This window comes from Giraffa tippelskirchi, chromosome 5, assembly GCF_054371585.1.
Source record: "Giraffa tippelskirchi isolate mGirTip1 chromosome 5, T2T-mGirTip1v1.2.pri, whole genome shotgun sequence".
In the NCBI taxonomy this organism is placed as follows: Eukaryota; Metazoa; Chordata; class Mammalia; order Artiodactyla; family Giraffidae; genus Giraffa; species Giraffa tippelskirchi.
Window position 1 is genome coordinate 154,139,674 of NC_137279.1, and position 5,480 is coordinate 154,145,153.

The 5,480-nt window shown below is 40.1% G+C and overlaps 1 pseudogene; it reads right to left on the bottom strand.

Annotated features, from left to right (window-relative positions):
• Positions 1-5,156: 5,156 nt before the first annotated feature.
• On the bottom strand, positions 5,157-5,279 carry LOC145508003 (U4 spliceosomal RNA; annotated as a pseudogene).
• Between the last annotated feature and the right edge of the window lie 201 nt (positions 5,280-5,480).

Below are 5,480 nucleotides of genomic sequence, written 5' to 3' on the forward strand. Positions count from 1 at the left end.
GTGTGTTTTACTGCTGTGTCTTTGTGAAGAAAGTTGCAGCAGGAAGAGAGGAGGGTGAAGATTTACAGCAGAGAACATGAGGCAATATTTCCACTTTACTCCCTCTGATATCTTTGGCTGAGTCTTACGGTGAACACTAGATCTTGGTGACCTGTAAGGAGACACTGTGACCCAAAGGTTACAAAAATCCAAGAGGTCAAAATAACAGGTCATTTTATCTGAGAAAAAAATGGAAATAATTTTAAGTGCTTGAAGGGACATGTAGTGGTTTCCAAACTCCAGGGTGCACGAGAAGCTCATTGGAAGCTTGTTTATCTTATTTTGGCAAGTAATTCTAAATCAGTTGGTTTGGACTGAAGCCTACAGATCTGCACTTTAACAAGCACTCTCAGATTATCTGTTGAGAAATGCCGAGACAGAAGTAAGACCTTAGAGCTTGATTTCATTATATAATGGGGACGTTGCCAAAGGTGAGCGGAAATGTTTTATTTTTTTAATTTAAACAGTTCTCGTTTCTCTTAGGTAACTCATATTTGGGATACTATTGTAGACTATTTCTTAGAGTTAAAAAAAATCCCTCTCCTCTTCCTTTCTGCTTTTATCTATTTTGAAGTTGGGAAAATGGTTTTTGCTGTTTTCCCTTGAATCAATGCAAGCTATTTATATAAAAACCCCATTACAAGTAGAATAGCCAAGCCACAAGCTTCCCTGGTCTTCTGAGTCTCTGACCCTTCTCTGTGTACCCCAAGTGCAAATACCTGTTAAGACTCCTCTTGTTTCAGGCAACCTGACTCGACTCACTTGTGCTAGATTCCCCACTCTGTCCCCAGAAAAGGGGAGGTGGACAGTGAAAGAACAGGATAGAGGAGGTGTTGCTAGTGAAGGCCTATCAGAATGCAGGGTGTGGGAAACCTCAGAACACTGCTCACCAGTTATGGTAGAGGTGTTACCCCAGGAAACCGCATACCAGAAATGGGCTTACAAACACATTTTTACCCTGAGTTAATAATTTTCTTCTCAAAGTCCTTATATATATATATATATATATATATATATATATTTGACTGTGCTGTGTCTTAGTTGTGGCATGTGGAATCTTTAGTTGCAGCATCCCTAGTTCCCTGACCAGGGATTGAACCCATGCTCCCTGCATTGGGAGCTTGGAGGCTTAACCGCTGGACCACCAGGGAAATCCTCAAAGTCCTTTTAAATAAACCTTATGTGAGTATGTGTACATCATATCGTATTGTTTTGTTTGTGTGTGTGTGAGAGAGAGTGAGAGAATAACTACTACCAACTTACTCATGTGAAAGAAGAAGCTTAAGAGCCCCTGATACACACATAAAATACTGTGCTGTATTTTCATATAAATATTTTTTCATTTGTTCTTAGAGAAGACTCCCAGAAGCTTTGTGAAGAAGGTAGACTTGTATTATTTTTCTCATTTTGAGGAAATGGAGATTTATTTAGAGAGTTAACATGTTGTATAACTTTGAACAAGGGATTCTACTTTTCCATCGTTGTTTTTTAACCTATAAAGTTGGGGGATTAGCATAGCTTATTCTCACAATAATGATATCAATAACAATATATCATAATTGCGCGTATGAGTGCTCAGTTGCTTCAGTTGTGTCCAACTCTTTGCAACCCTATGGAATGTAGCTTGCCAGGCTCCTCTGTCCATGGGAGTCTCCAGGCAAGAGTACTGGAGTGGGTTGCCATTTATTCCTCCAGGGGATCTTCCTGACCTAGGGATAGAACCTGCCTCTCTTGTGTCTCCTGCACTGGCAGGTGGGTTTTTTACCACTAGTTCCACCTGGGAAGCTCACATCATAATTAAGTTAGCCCAGATCACAGCTAGAAAGAACTTTAACTCATATATTCTCCCTCCAAATTCAGTAAATGTTCTTCTCAATAACATGACTTTTCAAAGAGGACAGTTAACTGGAGTCCAAAACTTGCTATATCTCAGGTAACAATGTCAAGAAAAGTCCCTACACTGCTTTCTGTCTCAGAGCCAGAAGAGTCTGTGTGGACCAACCTCCTTTGTGTGGACCAACCTCCTCTGTGTGGCCATGTGTCAGGGCTACCCCGAGGAAGGTCATCTGACCATCCTCATGGATATTCCCATGAACCCACGTGCTCAGAATCCAAGAGTCAGGCCATGGTGGGAAGACCAGGACAACAACAGCAGCCTCCTAAAGGGATGGTTCCCTCGGCCAGGACAGGTAGACATCAGCTTGCTGGAATTCTAAGGCAGCCACACCTGCATCCATTATGTCTTAGCCTTTCCACTACCCCACTTTGAAAGTGAGGAAATAGTACCTTCCATGTAACACCCAACCATCAGATATCAATCTTGAACAGCAGGGCAGAACAAGTCAGGCCTGTGAATTAGAAGATCTCATCCTAGTTACAGGTAGTTGTGTGACCTTGGGAAAGTCACTTGACCTCTTTAAACTTATTTCCACGTCTTCAAAACAAAATCAGTTGGTCAAATAATCTCTCAGACAGATGACTCTCGATCTTTTAACAAGGATTAAGGATGATTGGGAAGATTTGAGTATAAAAATGGATTTAGTATAATACAGGTTCATCATATTAAACACAAATAAGAATGAACACATCTTAACTTATTTATATAAGAAATTGAGGAACTAATCAGCTTATACATTTAATTTCTTTCTATTTTTCAAACAGATAGTTTTAATAAAATATTCTACCTTGGTGTACAAGTGTGATTAAACTGTTTGAATTTCATAAAAGAAAAATCACTTGGGGTTAAAATGAATACTCATGGGGATCTTGGTCCCTATGATTCTGATACAGTAGGTTGAAATAAGGCACAGAAATCTGACTTTTTAACAAGCACCCAAATAATTCTGCTAGAAGTGGTCTGCAGACAACTCTTTCAGAAATACTGCAAGAGTGAGCGCCCCTTCTGTTCATGCTGTGTGGATTGTTCATCTCTCTTTGTATTTAACCAATCACCAAGCAATGGTGATTACTCAGGCAAATTATCTGCCTCATCCATCCCTTCCCTTGAACGCCACAGCAAAACCAATTTTATGTCAGGATGATAACAATGACTTCTGATTTGAATTCCTGATTCCATTATTTTGTCTTTCATGTCCTGTTATTAGAGTCTGCATATATTCCTAACATTTCATCAGAACCATACAAAGGGGATTGGTTGTCTGTAGGATGAAACCCAAACTTCTTAATCAAGCAAGTGTCTCCACATCCTTGTCTTTATGGGTCTTCCCTAGGAATGCTCTGTGCTAAAAGAATCTGACTGCTGAGTCTCCTGACTGAGCCTGTGTGTCATCATCAACAAAGCTTTGCTCACATCATGTTTTCCTCCTTAAACTCTCCCGTTGACTACTCTGTACCCACTGTCTAAATTCTATTCATTTTTTGAAGAACAGCTTTAAAGTTCACCTCCTTTAGGATGTCTTTTCTGACCACCCCTCTTGACAGTGAGCTCTTGATTTCTTTAGCTAGCCCAACCTGACAAAATGATCATTGTAGCATTTCTCCCTACATTGTATATCTCAGTCTCCTCACCTGCCTTGAGCACAGTGGCATCTCCTAGTAGTTATGCATTTTTGTATCCTCCCCAGGCTGTGCATCAAGCTGGTATTCAATACAGACTTACTGTACATCCTTTTCCCACAGAATGCATTCTCTGTTTAAACAACAAAACTAGTATGCACTTGACTGAGCTAATTAACTTCTGACATTTTTCTCTGTTTGCAAAATACAAGAACCAAAACAGGATACTCCTCATCCCAGGATGTTACAAGAAACCATTTATTCAAAATGATTAATTGTTGACCAAGAAACAAAATGAACAGGTGTATTTGCCTGCTTGGATTAAGAATGCTTCCTCTAAGTAATAACACAAGCCCTTTCCTCTCTGTGAAGGATTTCCTGGCATCATCAGATGTATTTGTTGTTGTTAATGTAATAACATTTATAGAACATTATAAAGAATCATATACATTATGTTACGTAATTTTCACAACCAGCTTATGTATTGTGTGTGTGTGCTGTCGCTCAGTCGTGTCTGACTCTCTGTAACTCCATGGACTGTGGTCTACCAGGCTCCTCTGTCCACGGGGATTTTCCAGGCAGGAATACTGGCGTGGGTTGTCATTTCCTACTCTAAGGGATTTTCCCGACACAGAGATCGAATCTGCATCTCTTGCATCTCCTGAATTGGCAGGCACATTCTTGCCCACAGCGCCACCTTGGAAGCTTACCTTATGTATTAATCATTATTAGCTTTATTTTATAGATGAGGAAATTGAGGCTTAAGAGATTAAGCAGTTTAACGAAAATCACCATCTAGTGTCAGAGCCAGAATTTTTACCTTGGTCAATTTGATCTCAAAGCATTTGGACATTACATTATTTTGTTAACTTAACACCTTATGGACCTAGCATCACAGCACCTTTTAGTTGTTGCTTGTAGGCTAGTTATCTGGAGAAACTCTAAAATTTTTAGGAGTGAGATGTGTCTTTAATGCTTGGCACATAATAGGTGCTCAGTGAAACCTGAATAAATGCAAACTGAAAGGGAAGATAAGAATGTGACAGATTATAATATGTTTCAGGCCAAGTGGTTGTGACAAGTGCTAAGTGGCCTCAACCATATGAGAAGCAGAAGAGGGAGGAAGACTCTTCTTCAGCTGCCATCTGGAAAGGCTGCATGCAGGAGCTTACCTTTGAGATAACAATGCCCCTTTATGGCTAACAAACACATGAAAAGATACTCAACATCACTCATTATCAGAGAAATGCAAATCAAAACCACAATGAGGTACCATTTCATGCCCGTCAGAATGGCTGCTATCCAAAAGTCTATAAGCAATAAATGCTGGAGAGGGTGTGGAGAAAAGGGAACCTTCTTACACTGTTGGTGGGAATGAAAACTAGTACAGCCACTATGGAGAACAGTGTGGAGATCCCTTAAAAAACTGGAAATAGAACTGCCATATGACCCAGCAATGCCACTGCTGGGCATACACACCGAGGAAACCAGAATTGAAAGAGACTCATGTACCCCAGTGTTCATCTCAACACTGTTTATAATAGCCAGGACACGGAAGCAGCCTAGATGCCCATCAGCAGACGAATGGATAAGGAAGCTGTGGTACATATACACAACAGAATATTACTCAGCCATTAAAAAGAATACATTCGAATCAGTTCTATTAGCAATAATCGCGCCTCGGATAAACCTCATTGGCTACGATACTGCCACTGCGCAAAGCTTCGAATCAGTTCTAATGAGGTGGATGAAACTGGAGCCTATTATACAGAGTGAAGTAAGCCAGAAAGAAAAACACCAATACAGTATACTAACACATATATATGGAATTTAGTAAATCGGTAAAGATAATCCTGTATGCGAGACAGCAAAAGAGACACAGATATATAGAACAGTATTATGGACTCTATGGGAGAGGGCAAGGG